Raw genomic sequence first — 16,512 nt, 5'->3', positions numbered from 1 at the left:
TTTTCTGAATCTACTGGCAAAAGGGTGGCTGGATTCAGAACATTACACCTCTTGAGGGTGACATACTCAGGAATCAGAAGGGCACATTCAAGTCTGAGCTGTCTGGCCATAGACAGGTGTTTTGGTTGGACTTGCACAAGTATAGCATGAATGTCATGCGGGGAGTAAATTGTTAAGGGAAATGTCAATGTGATCTCGCAAGCTTTCCCTAGCAGTACTGCAGCAGCTGCTACAGCACGGACACATGTGGGTGACCCTCTGACAACTGGGTCCAATCGCGCTGAGTAGTAAGCTATTGGTCTTTGTTTGTCACCATGTTGCTGTGTGAGGACGGCTGTCGCATGCCCTCCCTGTTCTGTGCAAAACAAGAAAAATGGTTGATCGTAATTTGGAATACCCAGGGCTGGGGCAGATACAATGAGTAGTTTAAGGGAATGAAAGGAATCAATAGCTTCCTGAGTGAGGTCAAAGGGGTCAGATGACAGACAATCATAGAGGGGTTGCATCATTTGCGAGGCAGACCTTATCCAAGGCCTGCAGTATGACACTAAGCCCAAAAAGGTGCGCAGTTGCCGGTGGGACCTGGGTAAGGAGAGATTTTGGACTGCTTGTTTTCTCTCCTCAGTCAGGTGTCTCGTACCTTCAGAGATACAGTTGTGGCGCCCCTGACCTGGTCAGGCACCACTGAGTACTGCACCCATGCTGGGGACAGTACAATACAGGTAATCCAGAAGGCTGACAGGGGTGTGGAACACAGGCGCATAGTGATCAGGTCTCACACATGTACCCATGAGAGGACCCCTGGGGATCCCAGGAGGGGGCAAGCCTTCACCTTCACTGGAATAGTGGAGGGGGTAGAGCCTCCATCTCCTCTCAAGGGGTGTGGTAAGAGAATCTGGTTGCTAGGTGGCGTAGGCAAGAACAGGAGAGGAGGAGCAGTGAGTCAGTTAGAGCAGAACTCCATAGGGCTCAGTGAGGAGCAGACCTGTGGGGCTGTTGCTGTCTAACAGCGCCCGCGCAGTGGCTACAGACGGGGGAGAACGGTCAACTAGGAGTGCTGCCTGAAAGCCAGCTTCAGCTAGCGAGTGCAACGGAGTGGGAAGTAAGGAGACTGCTAGAGAGCACCAGGCCCAACCGGGCGGCAGATCCCGAAGCGGGGATAGATTCAACTTTCTTCTGCTAAACCTGCCGGTGTGGGGCTCTTAAAGCCCACACCACAACACTACAAAAGCCGCAGCCACGTAACCGCAAGTTAGGGCCCATAGGTCATAGGAGGCAAGAGGCTGGAGTGGCCTGGTCCGGGGAACAAGCATACGGCGAACGAAGGGGAGAGAGGCTTGGAGCATCTTCCCTGGGTGACCTCCATAGGGACTCAAAGTCGGGGTCACCCCAAACCACCAAGGGCTAAGGAAGGCGAGTCAGTAGTCACCCTCATAAAGTCAGCCTGAAGGATACCTGGTTCCCATCTGGTTCATCCCAGCTACGCCCGGGCTACTCACCCTGCCATCAAATGTGAGTAAAGCCCTTGAAAGACATTCCTGCCTGTGTGGTTATTCTGCGACTTGTGGTACTACAAACCTACATCGGGCCCTGGGGCTTGCCTCACTCTCAGGAGGCTATTCCAACTAACTGCACACACCATCAGCCCCAGGCGACCCTCAACCTGCAGTGGCGGTCCCCACTGACCGCAATACTGAGAGTGGCGTCACGATCAAACAAGAAGATTTCCTACCAGTGACGGAGATCCAGCCGAGTGGAGTCCCTGAAGGTAATGCACCGACACTACACCTGTGGGGCTTCACATCTGGCGTCACGAACAGGATAAGGACTAGACCTGTTCAGACAGGTGACCATGTGCCTGGGCGGTCCGCTTGAAAAATTGGAAGCGCCGCCATATTGCCACCATGAAAAGCGCGCTGAAAAACAACAGCAGCCCGCGCTGGAAGAAGTTACCGCCCACGAAGAGGTGTGGCTACCCAGAGATCCCCTGCAGAGTTCTGACCTTGCCGGCTATGAGAGCGGAAGCGTCCAGAAACGGCAGAGCAGAAGAGAAGCCAGCAGCTTGCTAATGAAGATGGCGTCTGAGAGCAGAGATCCAGAGCCAGGCTCCGCTGCCTGGTGGTGCCGGGAGCTTGCTATTTTCTGTGACCAGCTGGAGGCTAGGATTGTGCGACAGCTCAGGGAAGAACGCACGGAGCTCCTGGAGATGGCTGCGGCGGTGCGGACCTACGAGGAGGGAGCCGCGCGACGCCTGCCAGACCGAGCGGCGACGACGCAGACCCCGATGCTGCCACAGATGGGTGAGTCGAGTGATGCCCCGGCCAGCGCAAGTGCCCCGGCCCCTGCTGCCACGCCCGCGGTCCCAGAAGAGGCGCCCGGCGCGGCGACGCTGGACCAGGCCGCAGCCACGCTAGAAGCGGCCCGCCAAATCCAGGCCGCCGCAGCGATGCCCCGCCTGTCCCGCAGGGCTCCGACCACCACGGCAGTGCTCATCCGTGCTGCAGGTGTGACGCTGACCCAGGCTGCCACCCTGCTGAACCCGGTCCGCCAAGACCCCACCGCAGCAGCGACGCTCGTCCGCGCCGCAAGTGAGATGCTGAACCAGGCCGCAGCCCCGCCAGGTGCGGCCCGCCAAGCTCCGATCGCTGCAGCGACGTCCAGCCCAGCCTGCACAGAGCCCCCTGCAACAGCGACACTGATCCAGGCCGCCGCCATGCCAGGCGCGGCCCGCCAAGACCAGGCCGCCGCCATGCCAGGCGCGGCCCGCCAAGACCAGGCCGCCGCCATACAGGGCGCGGCCCGCCAAGAAGAGAAGACTACCTCATCATTTTCCCCGGCCTGCAAGGCCAGAGCAGACACCGCTCCCCAGTCAGAAGAGGTCCCTGCTGGAAAGCCCACGCTGGGGGAGGACCCCGAATACTGGCGGCTGAAGGCTGACATGGAGGCCAAGTTTCCACAATGGTTGGTGGACCGGTACATGCTCCCTCCGCATACCCCCAAGAGAATTCCAGCAACCCCTGCAGCCGCGCCAGAGAGTCCACCGCCCAGACCAGCTGAAGAGAGCCCATCCCCAGCACTGCCACAACCAGAGTGCAGTGAAGAACTAAGGGGGAGGGGAGGCCAGGAAGCTGAGGAGCTGACTCCGACGCCAACCGCAGCAGACCCCTACCCAGAGCCGGAGATGCTGCCCTATTCCCGCTGGGAGGAGGAAGACTTGACACCGTCAGCAGATGAAGATCTGCCCCAAAGCCTCACCTGGGAGCTTGTAAGCTGCACCTCGCAGAACCCAGCCCGCAAGACACGGCGCAGCAGATCAAAGCGTCCTCCAACACCACAGTCTCCAGAGCAGAGGGAGGTCACAGCCAGAGACCTGCAGGAGAAAAGGTGCCTAAGAAGGTCCGAAGCCCAGGCTAGAGGACCCCTTTACAGAGGGATAGTAGAGGACTTCAACCTGAAAAGCGGATACGGCTTCATTGTAGTAAAAGGAATAAAAGAGGGCATATTTGTAAATCGGAGAGATGTTCAAGCCCACCTGCCCAGAGGACATTCAGGCAGAAATTTGAAGATTGGGGACTTAGTACAGTTCACCTTGCATCAAGGAGAAAGGGGCTACTATGCCTTAGACGTAGCACCATGTCCCAGACAAGAAAGACAAGAAAGACAAGAAAGACAAGAAAGACAAGATAGAGATAAAGAACCAGATGTAGAAACAGACGAAGACCAAGAAAGGAAAGATAAAGATCCTACAGATGAAACAACCACAGACAAAGATCCTACAGATGAAACAACCACGGACGACGACAGAGAGCAAGAAAGTCACAGGTGCCAGTGCCCAACATGCCCACGCCCTGGTGAAAAAGAGGAGTAAAGTAAAGGAAAGTAAGAAGTTACTGTTTTGACCAGTTTTGACAAGTTTTGTTTGCAACGTTATTGTTTAAGTATGTGCCCACAAAAACTATTGTGAGAAATAAACTTTAAGGCTATGAACTTGCTATAGCCACAAACTCTCGCAGTGTAAATAGTTACACCAGTGGCACCACCACCAGGGCCAGCCTGTTTAGGGGCTTGGCTCGTCTGCAACCAGGGGGCCCGTCCGTAGAAAAGGGCCTTGGCTCACCTGCGACCAGAGAGCACGCCTGTTTATGGGGCCTTGGCTCACCACCACAAAGAGGGTACCTGGCCAGCACCAACTGTGGAGGCCGCCTCTGCATCCTGCCAGAAGAGGCTGAAGGCGCGGATCCACCAGGCCAGGTATACCCTGAAACCACCAGCCCATGTAAGCCACCTCTACATCCTGCCAGAAGTGGCTGAAGTCGCGGCCAACGGGAGAGGAAGATTGGAGGAAAGGTCTGGGGAAACGGATGGCCCAGACCTGGTTACCAACAGGACCGGTGACCTGCCTCCTGAGAGGGTTTTGGGTGGGTTAACGGACTTGTGGGTGGAGGGTGGTGATGTCTGATACCTGGTGCTTTTAAAAATGTTTTACATGTTTTAATGTTTTATGCCTTTTAAAATGTTGTCTTGCAGCCCGAGGACGTGCTGGTGATAACTAAGGGGGAATGTGGCGCCCCTGACCTGGTCAGGCACCACTGAGTACTGCACCCATGCTGGGGACAGTACAATACAGGTAATCCAGAAGGCTGACAGGGGTGTGGAACACAGGCGCATAGTGATCAGGTCTCACACATGTACCCATGAGAGGACCCCTGGGGATCCCAGGAGGGGGCAAGCCTTCACCTTCACTGGAATAGTGGAGGGGGTAGAGCCTCCATCTCCTCTCAAGGGGTGTGGTAAGAGAATCTGGTTGCTAGGTGGCGTAGGCAAGAACAGGAGAGGAGGAGCAGTGAGTCAGTTAGAGCAGAACTCCATAGGGCTCAGTGAGGAGCAGACCTGTGGGGCTGTTGCTGTCTAACAGCGCCCGCGCAGTGGCTACAGACGGGGGAGAACGGTCAACTAGGAGTGCTGCCTGAAAGCCAGCTTCAGCTAGCGAGTGCAACGGAGTGGGAAGTAAGGAGACTGCTAGAGAGCACCAGGCCCAACCGGGCGGCAGATCCCGAAGCGGGGATAGATTCAACTTTCTTCTGCTAAACCTGCCGGTGTGGGGCTCTTAAAGCCCACACCACAACACTACAAAAGCCGCAGCCACGTAACCGCAAGTTAGGGCCCATAGGTCATAGGAGGCAAGAGGCTGGAGTGGCCTGGTCCGGGGAACAAGCATACGGCGAACGAAGGGGAGAGAGGCTTGGAGCATCTTCCCTGGGTGACCCCCATAGGGACTCAAAGTCGGGGTCACCCCAAACCACCAAGGGCTAAGGAAGGCGAGTCAGTAGTCACCCTCATAAAGTCAGCCTGAAGGATACCTGGTTCCCATCTGGTTCATCCCAGCTACGCCCGGGCTACTCACCCTGCCATCAAATGTGAGTAAAGCCCTTGAAAGACATTCCTGCCTGTGTGGTTATTCTGCGACTTGTGGTACTACAAACCTACATCGGGCCCTGGGGCTTGCCTCACTCTCAGGAGGCTATTCCAACTAACTGCACACACCATCAGCCCCAGGCGACCCTCAACCTGCAGTGGCGGTCCCCACTGACCGCAATACTGAGAGTGGCGTCACGATCAAACAAGAAGATTTCCTACCAGTGACGGAGATCCAGCCGAGTGGAGTCCCTGAAGGTAATGCACCGACACTACACCTGTGGGGCTTCACACAGTGACCCAAAAATGTTACTTTTTGCTTACAGTACTGTAATTTTTCACGTGAAACTTTGCAACCATTCTCTGCCAGAAAACACAACAAAGAAATTGTGGCTTCCTTGCAGGACGTCTGGTCTGGACAGCAGAGCAAAAGGTCATCCACGTACTGCAATAGCGTAACCTGTGGATGAGGCGGTTGCCACTGCTCCAGAATTCCTGCCATAGCTGTAGAATAAATGGTAGGTGAATTCATTCCTCCTTGCGGGAGGACTGTCCACATGTACTGTTTCCCTTCATGTGTGAAGGCAAAAAGATACTGACAGTCAGGGTGTAGAGGCACAGAGAAAAATGCATTTGCCAAATCAATTACTGTAAAACATTTGGAGGTCCCTGGGATTTGTGACAGTAAGGTATGTGGGTTTGGAACAATTGGTGTTACACTCTCAGTGACAGCATTGACAGCTCTCAAATCATGCACCATTCTGTACGTGTCAGGGGAACCTTTGGGCCCTTTTTTCTTGATTGGATACAAGGGAGTGTTACAGGGGGAGGACCTTTGTACTAGAGCCCCTGCTTCCACATATTCTCTTATATCTCTGGTCAGGGCCATTGATTTGGCTGGACTTAAGGGATACTGTTTTAAACAAGGAGGAGTGGAGCCCTCTTTTAATTTTATCATGACTGGGGGAATAGGAAGCCGACCCACATCAGTTTTTCCCTTTGCCCATACAATGTCTGGAACTTGTTGCATTGCTATGTCTTCACTAGTTCTGGTATCGGACACTCTCGCAGATTTGGACATGTACACCATTGCTGCAATCTTGCACAAGTGTTTGTCAGAGAGGGGACTTGTGACTGTAATACCTTCTGGGGTGTATTGTATGGTAGCCTGGATAGCACTTAACACATCAGCCCCCAGCAAATTCATAGGAGTATTTTCACTAACAATAAGCTTTGTGAGAATTTCCTGGCTATCTTGTAATCTCAGCTTCATCTGTTTTGTCAAGGGAGTTTCAGACACCAATCCCTCCACCCCAACACACTCCACAGTCTCGTCAGTGATCATATCTGGCTTTATCAGGTCTTTATGTACCACAGTGCCGGCTGCCCCAGTGTCAATTAAAAATTCTGCCTCTTTCCCCCCTGGCATGGTTATGGTCGTAAGTAAGGTGGGACCAGGTCCTGAGGGAACGAAAACAGGGTACACATTTGTCACTGGGTTGCCAGTTTCCTAGCTCAGAGGCAAGGGAGGAGGGAAATCAGTCTGCTCACTCTCCTTTTTGGAGTTTTTGCACTGTCTGGCATAATGTCCATTCTGTCCACAATTCCAGCACTGTACGGTCGCTCGGTCACCTGGTGCCCCCCCCTCTGTTTCCACTGTCTTCCTTGTGCTCTAGCATACATAACTGGTCGCTTGCATTTTGTCAGTTCAACCCCCTTAGCTACTTGCAGAAGGTCTGTTGGGTCCATGTTTCTCCACTCAGGTCTAGCTGTCTGTACTGCTTCTCGTAAAAACTTATTCATACCGTCAATGAATGCATTCACCAATATTTTGATATCAAGGTCGTTTCTTGCACTGTACCCCATGTCTGTCCACTTCAGCTGTAACCTCCCAAAGTACGTCTCTATACTCTCCCCTTTTTGCTGTGTCACGTCAGTCATCAGTACAGACTGCTCTGTTTGTTTCTTTGTAGCCCATCCTTTCAATGCCTCACAGTACGTCATTCCAGACCTCTCAGACTCAACGTCCATGACCCATGATTGCTCCTTCATCATATCAGTATGCGTCTTAATTATGTGTCCCAGCACGTCACCTGCCTTTGCAGTCACCAAACTCTCGAGGTCTGCCCAAGTGCATTTATAAGTCACCTGTATTGTCTGTATTTGCCTGTAAAATGGGAAAGGTTGGTTTTCAGGGTCAGGTAACTGTTTCAACATAGCTAGCTGGTCAGAGGGGCTCCAGGGGTAATATTCCTGTGTCTGTCTGATTCTTGTGACCTTCCTCGGTCGGGATGTATCTGATTTTTTTGTACTGGTCCCAGCGCGTTCTTTCCTTTCCTCACCGTCAGCTTCCTCCGCAAAACTCAATTCCTTCACTACCTCTGTCTCAGTGTCAGCGTCCTCTGTCATCACATGTGATCTGGTTCGAACAGGATTTAGTGCAATCCGCTTAGGGCGAGTAACATTACATGTAGCACAAGTACCTCTCCAGTCTGGGTTTTTCTGACTACAATGTTTACAAGTCCATTCATCTGGTCTGGGTTTCTGCTTATGAGAAGGGGGGGCGGTAGCAGTCACAATTCCTGCTTTTGGTGCATTAAAACATTCATAATACACCTTATCTCCCGCTGTGGTCTCTTTATATCCACAATGCTGCACCTCTTCAGCCACACGACACCATTTATTTACTTGTTGCTCTACCCTCTTGTCTTTTATCCAACCTCTCTTTTCTTCCCTGAATCTGTGCCATTTCTCAACATCCAAACATCCGTACTCTGGCATGTCTGCCTTTTTGAGTATCGGTCTGACATTTTTCACTGCTTCTTTGCCTTCTCTTTCTTGCACTATCTGGCTGTTTTGGATCCTGCTGGAGCCCCACGCTGCACACTGAACAAGTTGCCCATGGCTTCAACTTATTCCCACACAGCCCACCTTTCTGCAAATGCCCTCTCAGTGTCCCTGAACCTTGTTAACAGGCCACACGTCTCCTGGCAAGTCAGAATGGGCTCTCAAGTGGTAGCAAGAAGGCTCAATCAGCATTCACTCTCACCTGCTACACTTGTAGGGCGTATTGGGAAGGGTTAAAAACACCTCTCACCCAATAGACCAGATGACTAAAGCAGGAAGGACCAGGTGTGATAGTCCTCTCACCTGCTAGACCACCTCCATGTAAGTGGGAAGGCCACACGGCTCTCTAACCCACTTGACCTGATGTGTGCAGTTTGGCTACTCCATGCTGGTCCTTTACAAAGTATTTCAGCAACAAACGTAAGAGTTAAACCAAAACAATTAACAGAGCTGACTTCTCACAGAGGGCAGAAAATCGCGCAGCTGTTCACTTGACCCCTCCCAAAAGAATGTCAGCAGCGCACAGTTTGTTTAGCAAGAGTCTTATCTCGTTCAGATTCAGCTTTCCATAACACAATCCTAATACCCACTGGTATAATACACAATCCCTGCAGAAAATTGAGACCACTTATATACCTTCACAGCACTAATATTCTACTTTACTATAAAACCTTCATCCCCATTTTGAGGGGAAGAAACACACAATATCTCACTATAAGGACAGATCCCAGGACCACTTGTCTTACTCATTCATTGATTCCAGAAGCATAGGTAACAATACACCTTCCAAGGATCAGTTAACCTCACATGCAAATAAAATTATCTAAACCGCTCTTGATACTGATGGGAAAAAATACATATGTCAGGTATCCACTCAAATACTCTATATGGCTATGCCCTGTGACATTTCACAACCGGAACATCTTTTCACAGTCCACAGTATGACATATAACCATTAGACTTATACATACATATTATTTCACCAAGTCTCTTATCACAATTACTTGTCACTTTGTTATTCAGAGGCTTCTCATCAATATACAACAACCTATTGCCTCCCTACTTTATCTAGGCATTAATATGAAACCACTTATGAACACATATCCCTAGACCAGAGTATTGCCACAAAAACACAAAACACAGCAACACAGCAAATGCAATTATACAGAGACTATCCCAAATTCCGTGCTATGCACTCTATGCAATCAGTTAATGGACGGACAACAGATTATCTTATTACTCTATATTTCAACTCTCATTCAGACATGCATGAAAAAAACAATACTCACTGGTGATGCCAGAGTTCTTGAACCGTGTGTACAGCCTTACCCAGAATATTCAGGAAATCAGAGAGAGTGAAATGAAGTGTAAGAATAAAGCTTCTCACCTTGCTGCAGCTGAAATTTCACTGTCTCAAGAGTCCCCAAAACTTCTTCCGAATAGGCTGGTTGGCCACGGCTCCACGTTGGGCACCAAACTGTTGTAGCTGTTCTGTTTTGTCACAAGTCAGCTTATGGGATCACCAGTGAGGTCCTCTTGAGTTAGGCCTCTTCAGACCTAATCAAGATCGAGCGCTCGGAGAGAAAAGACCAGCATCCATGTGGGCATGATCAATTTCTTCTGTTTATTTCATCAAAGTACAGTTTATTTATACCATTTACAGATCAATGTGATATTGCAAAAGAAAAAGAAAAAAACTTCGAGCTGAACTTTACTAATTGTTCATATGACCTTTAAGTTTTAGCAAAACAAAAATGTAGAGTCATGCATATGAGATAAGAAGAACATTTAGAAACCATAATAATCCTTGAGTCTGTCTCTTATTCCGTAGGCTCCATAATGACTATGAACTACCATCAGATATACTTACTAATAACAATAAATCTTTAATAAAGAAAAAGAGAAACTATTAACCCTTCTATATCACTCTATATAAGAGGCTATGTGGGGGCTAATAATATATGTAAGGGGCTATATGAGGGCTCATCCTTTATATAGGGGGCTGTGTGTGGGCTCATGCAGTTTTTAGGGGACTCTGTGGGGGCCCATACTGTATATAGGTACTATGTGAGGGCTCATACTGTATATAGGGGCTTATGTGGAGGCTCATACTGTATATAGGGGCTTATGTGGAGGCACATACTATATATAGGGGGTGCTGTGTGTGGGCTCATATGATATATAGGGGGATGTCAGCATGCTTAATTCTGCTCAATATTAAATTACACAATTATAATAATAATAATAATAATAAAATTAATACTGAGCAAAATTAATTTTAGCCTATTAGTTCGGCTTCCACACCAGTCACAGTCTTTCATGTAGCCATTCTGGAAAATTAATTGCCCACCCCTATTCTAGGTAATTGCGAAAGAGAGGCATTACTCAGAAGTCTTTGTCTCACCTGCAAAACAGCTTCTCCACCATATCAGGTGCTATGTATTATACTCTAAAGCCCCCAAAGCCCTCTGTACTGCCCTAAGCTATCCCACTGCGTACCACCAAAGCTGTCAGTGGCATTGAGATCTGTGTATCTGCTCAGACTTTCTGTGTAATCCAGGTGGCAGTCACTCTTATGAAGAAGCAGTTCTACTAAATGGTTCTTAAAGTGCATTTATAGCAGACTGCAATTATGATATCAAGTATTGGTACTACTTAATTGGTCTGTGTTAGAGGTCTCTATATGATGATAGTGTGACGCCCTGAACTAGCCAGGTAGTCACAGATAGCGCCCCGCACAACACCAGTCCCACACAAGGTAATACACGCTAAACCATAAACTCTAGTCACCTCCCTCAAAGCTTGATGGACACACCAGATGGGCGGAGCCAGGCAGTTGGCCACACCCACCGAGGAATTCAGAGGGCCTGAGGCAGGAAACACAGAGAGATGCGAGTTGAGTTTTAGTGAGTGAGTAGTGAGACGAGTCTGACAGGTGCCGGGGTTGGAGCCCGGGCACCTTTGGCTAGGAGGCAGACGGTGGCCTAGCCTGCAGGAGCCAGGAAGACGGCTCGGTGGAACCGTGGTGGACCGGGACATGGTAGTGGCCCGCCGGTACCGACCTGGGGAACCGACTCGGAAACCGGAGCACACAGGGGGGTACTCAGACCCTGAAACGAGGTAAAGAACCGACTGGACTGAGTTAATTGACTGATTGCGGTCTGGACTATAGGCCCCGTCACACTAAGCAACATCGCTAGCAACATCGCTGCTAACGAACAACTTTTGTGACGTTGCTAGCGATGTTGCTGTGTGTGACATCCAGCAACAACCTGGCCCCTGCTGTGAGGTCGTTGGTTGTTGCTGAATGTCCTGGGCCATTTTTTAGTTGTTGCTGTCCTGCTGTGAAGCACAGATCGCTGTGTGTGACAGCGAGACAGCAACAACTAAATGTGCAGGCAGCAGGAGCCGGCTTCTGCAGAGGCTGGTAACCAATGTAAACATCGGGTAACCAAGAAGCCCTGTCCTTGGTTACCCGATATTTACCTTCGATACCAGCCTCCTCCGCTCTCACTGCCTGTGCTGCCGGCTCCTGCTCTGCACATGTAGCTGCAGGACACATGGGTTAATTAACCTGATGTGTGCTGTAAGTAGGAGAGCAGGGAGCCAGCGCTAAGCATTGTGCGCTGCTCCCTGCTCTGTGCACATGTAGCTGCAGCATACATCGGGTAATTAACCCCATGTGTGCTGTAAGTAGGAGAGCAGGGAGCCAGCGCTAAGCATTGTGCGCTGCTCCCTGCTCTGTGCACATGTAGCTGCAGCACACATCGGGTTAATTAACCCCATGTGTGCTGTAGCTAGGAGAGCAAGGAGCCAGCGAGCTCAGTGTGCGCTGCTCCCTGCTCTCTGCACAGTGTAGCTCCGTGCGGTGGTAACCAAGGTAAATATCGGGTTGGTTACCGATATTTACCTTAGTTACCAAGTGCAGCATCTTCCACGCGGCGCTGGGGGCTGGTCACTGGTTGCTGGTGAGCTCACCAGCAACTCGTGTAGCGACGCTCCAGCGATCCCTGCCAGGTCAGGTTGCTGGTGGGATCGCTGGAGCGTCGCAGTGTGACAGCTCACCAGCAACCTCCTAGCAACTTACCAGCGATCCCTATCGTTGTTGGGATCGCTGGTAAGTTGCTTAGTGTGACTGGACCTTTAAGGTCCTTTCCAACTCAAGTCCCGACTGAAGACAACAGCCCAGCTAGGGGGATAGAAAGCCACCGCTCAGGCAGAGAGATCACATGGGCCAGCGTCTGCTGGCAAACGGACTCTCCCGACATACACACAGCCGGGGAGCGGACTCCCGTCGCTGAAGCGCAGGCAGCCCAAATACACTACACGGTGCAGGAGAAAGGCCGGGACCACCGAACTGGGTGGGGGACCAGACGCAGCCGGCTGCGGGCACCGACCACCATCAACTTTGTTTACCAGAGACTTGTGTGTGTCAATAACAGTGAGTACAACAGTGCCATCCTGCCGCGCACCGCCCTGCACCACCCAGCTATTCCCAACGGGTCCCGGGGCCATCATCCCTGCCCATGGAGGGGTTAACACCTTGCTGCATAACCATCTGCCCCGGGTGACCAGTAACCACAGCGGTGGTGTCCACCTTCACCACAACCCGTGGGTGGCGTCACGAACTTAAACACGGCTCCGGCCGTACACCTACCTACCACCCCCCTAAGTAGCGCCAGCACTCTTTCAGAGCGAAGTAACCCCGTGTCTGGAAATACTCGAGCCATCCACCAACGAGCCTGGATCCAAGCGGGCGGTACAATATCATAGAGGAAAAGATGCTGAGTTTGCGGATATATACTATTATATTATTTGATTCAGTATTTTCATGTAAAAAGTTGAATAAATGGTGAGTTCACCATGAGGACTCCACCATCCCACACACAGCTTGCATGAATTTGCTGAACCTGGAAAATGCCAATCACCTTGTGTAGGCGGGGCAGCAAGATACACAGGCTTACAATACAGAATTCAATATTAGAAAAGTATCTCTGAGATCAGAATTTCCCCCCTCTATCTAATGCTACCATCAATCTACAGACCCAAGATGGCAGCAGAACACTGCTCCAAGGCATAAGAAAAATATGAAATATATGTACTTTAAACTTCATTTCTGCTATATAGATTATACTGTACATACCTCCCAACTTTCAAAGAAAGGAAAAAGGGACAAACGATTTTAGGCCACACCCCTAATCACACCCATTTCACAACTAGTCACGCCCATAACCACTCCCCATCCACACCCATTCAGCACTGCCGATCACATTGTTTTATAAACAATAATTGTAAACAGAAAAAATATAAAATATTCTTAATGCAAACTTGGTAGTATTTATTTTAAATTCAAATATTTTAAAACTACAAAATTCTATTCTAAAGCAGATCTGACACCTTAATCTACACCATGTAAAAGCTGCACATCACATATCAGGTCTACTCTATTAGACAAATTATCTTTAATAACATTGTGCTTTTGGTTAACCGCTTTACGTCCCCAGTTTGTCCTTGGTAATGTCGGGGTAATTACCACCGGCTGCTGTGGTGAATCGGTGGTGACCCCCCCGCACACATCTGGTGATTTGAACAACAGACATGTGGGGCTAACAGGCGCAGGTGGATCCGTGATCCACCGGCGCCTGCTTTTCACTTAGATCACACTGTCAAAATGTGACAGAGTGATTTAAATGGCCACTCCATTCCCCGCTGCTATCGGAACCCTGTGACGCAATCACTGGGAGATGATGGTTGCCATGGTAGCTCGGAGTCGTGATGACTCCTGTTGCTACCATGACGTATTTCCTGTGAGACCTAACAGGAAAGAAGCATTTCTGCTGATCAGAGCTGTGCAGCCTAGATCAACAGAAAAGAACAAGTGATTAGACTGCTGATCCCTATAGTTCCCTAGGGAAACTAGTAAAATAAATAAAAAAAGTAAAAAAAAAGTTTTTAAAAATATGAAAGAATAAAAAAACCTAAAAGTTCAAATCACACCCATTCGCCACACTGAAAATAAAACTGTTTAAAAAATAAAAAATATACACATTTGGTATCGCCGTGTTCAGAAATGCCCGATCAAAATATAAAATCAAATAATCTGATCTGTACGCGGTGTGGCGAGAAAAAAATTCCAAACTCCAAAATTACGGTTTTAGGTTGCCGCAAAAATTATTTAAAATGCAATAACAGGCGATCAGAACGTAGCATCTGCGCAAAAATTGCATCCCTAAAAACGCTAGCTCAAGATGCAAAAAATAAGCCACCACTGAGCCCCAGATCCTGAAAAATGAGGACGCTATGGGCCTCAGAAAATAGCGCAAAAAGCCTAATTTTTTGAGGAACAAACTTCTGAATTTTTTTAACCCCTTAGCTAAAAGTAAAAATATACATGTTTGTTATCTATGAACCCGTCCTAGTGACCTGTCAGCCTCACCATATATTTAACACGGTGAATAAAATATCCCAAAAATAATTGTGCAATGGCACTTTTTTTTGCAATTTCACCGCACTTGGATTTGTTTTTCCCATTTTCCAGTAGACTATATGGTAAAACTAATGGTTTCATGCAAAATTACAACTCGGCCTGCAAAAAACAAGCCGCCATATGGCAAAATTTATGGAAAAATAGAAAAGTTACGGCTCTTGGAAGAAGGAGAAGAAAAAATGAAAAATCTCCCTGGGTGAAGGGGTTAATAGAAACAATTAGAGAAGACTCATTGTTCTGCTGTAATCATGGGAAGCGTTACTATCACCTCTCCACAGTGAGGGCAAATGAAGCTGCAGAATCACCACCAGGAACCGTCTGTGATCGCTCTGAGTCGGCACACATCAGCGCTGCGCAGAACAGGCAGGTAGATAACAACTACTGGTCTGTGAATTCTTAGCCCCTTAAGAAAAAAAAATCCAAAAGTGCTGGACGGATAACCCCGATTAACCAACATCACATTATTATTTGTGCTATTATTGAGGAGATAATACCTGTCATTTTAAGGCTATGTTCACATTGTGTTGTCGCCAAACATCAATTGCTCCGTTAGGGCCTTCTGTGTGAAGCCCTAAAAAAAATAGGATTTTAGCACGACCTGTGAAGTGGCTATTGACTTTAATAAGGCATACCCAGGACCTAGCAGAGCTGAACTGGTTGGGCAGCCAGGACAGAGCTGAGCTGAACTGGTTGGTGAGCCAGGACGAAGCAGAGCTGAACTGGTTGGACAACCAGGACCCAGCAGAGCTGAACTGGTTGGGCAGCCAGTATGGAGCAGAGTGGAACTGGTTGGGCAGCCAGGATCCAGCAGAGCTGAACTGGTTGGGCAGCCAGGATCCAGCAGAGCTGAACTGGTTGGGCAGCCAGAATCCAACAGAGCAGAACTGGTTGTGTAGCCAGGATCCAGCAGAGCTAAATGGTTGGGCAGCCTGGATGCAGCAGAGCCGAAGCAGTTGGGCAGCTAGGACGCAGCAAAGCCGAAGCGGTTGGGCAGCCAGGACGAGGCAGAGCCAAAGTGGTTGGGCAGCCAGGACGCGGCAGAGCCGAAGCGGTTGGGCAGCCAGGACGCGGCAGAGCCGAAGTGGTTGGGCAGCCATGTGGCGGCAGAGCCAAAGCGGTTGGGCAGCCAGGACGCGGCAGAGCCGAAGCGGTTAGGCAGCCAGGACGTGGCAGAGCTGAAGCGGTTGGGCAGCCAGGACATGGCAGAGCAAAAGCGGTTGGGCAGCCAGGACGCGGCAGAGCCGAAGCGGTTGGGCAGCCAGGATGCGTCAGAGCTGAAGCGTTTGGGCAGCCAGGACGCAGCAGAGCCGAAGCGGCTGGGCAGCCAGGACACGGCAGAGCTGAAGCGGTTGGGCAGCCAGGACAAGGCAGAGCCGAAGCGGTTGGGCAGCCATGTGGCGGCAGAGCCGAAGCGGTTGGGCAGCCAGGACGCGGCAGAGCCGAAGCGGTTAGGCAGCCAGGACGTGGCAGAGCTGAAGCGGTTGGGCAGCCAGGACGCGGCAGAGCTGAAGCGGTTGGGCAGCCAGGACATGGCAGAGCCGAAGCGGTTGGGCAGCCAGGACGCGGCAGAGCCGAAGCGTTTGGGCAGCCAGGATGCGTCAGAGCTGAAGCGGTTGGGCAGCCAGGAAGCAGCAGAGCCGAAGCGGTTGGGCAGCCAGGACACGGCAAAGCTGAAGCGGTTGGGCAGCCAGGACAAGGCAGAGCCGAAGCGGTTGGGCAGCCAGGACGCGACAGAGCCGAAGCGGTTGGGCAGCCAGGACACG

This window comes from Anomaloglossus baeobatrachus, chromosome 3, assembly GCF_048569485.1.
Source record: "Anomaloglossus baeobatrachus isolate aAnoBae1 chromosome 3, aAnoBae1.hap1, whole genome shotgun sequence".
Lineage (NCBI taxonomy): Eukaryota > Metazoa > Chordata > Amphibia > Anura > Aromobatidae > Anomaloglossus > Anomaloglossus baeobatrachus.
This window is presented reverse-complemented; position numbering follows the sequence as displayed.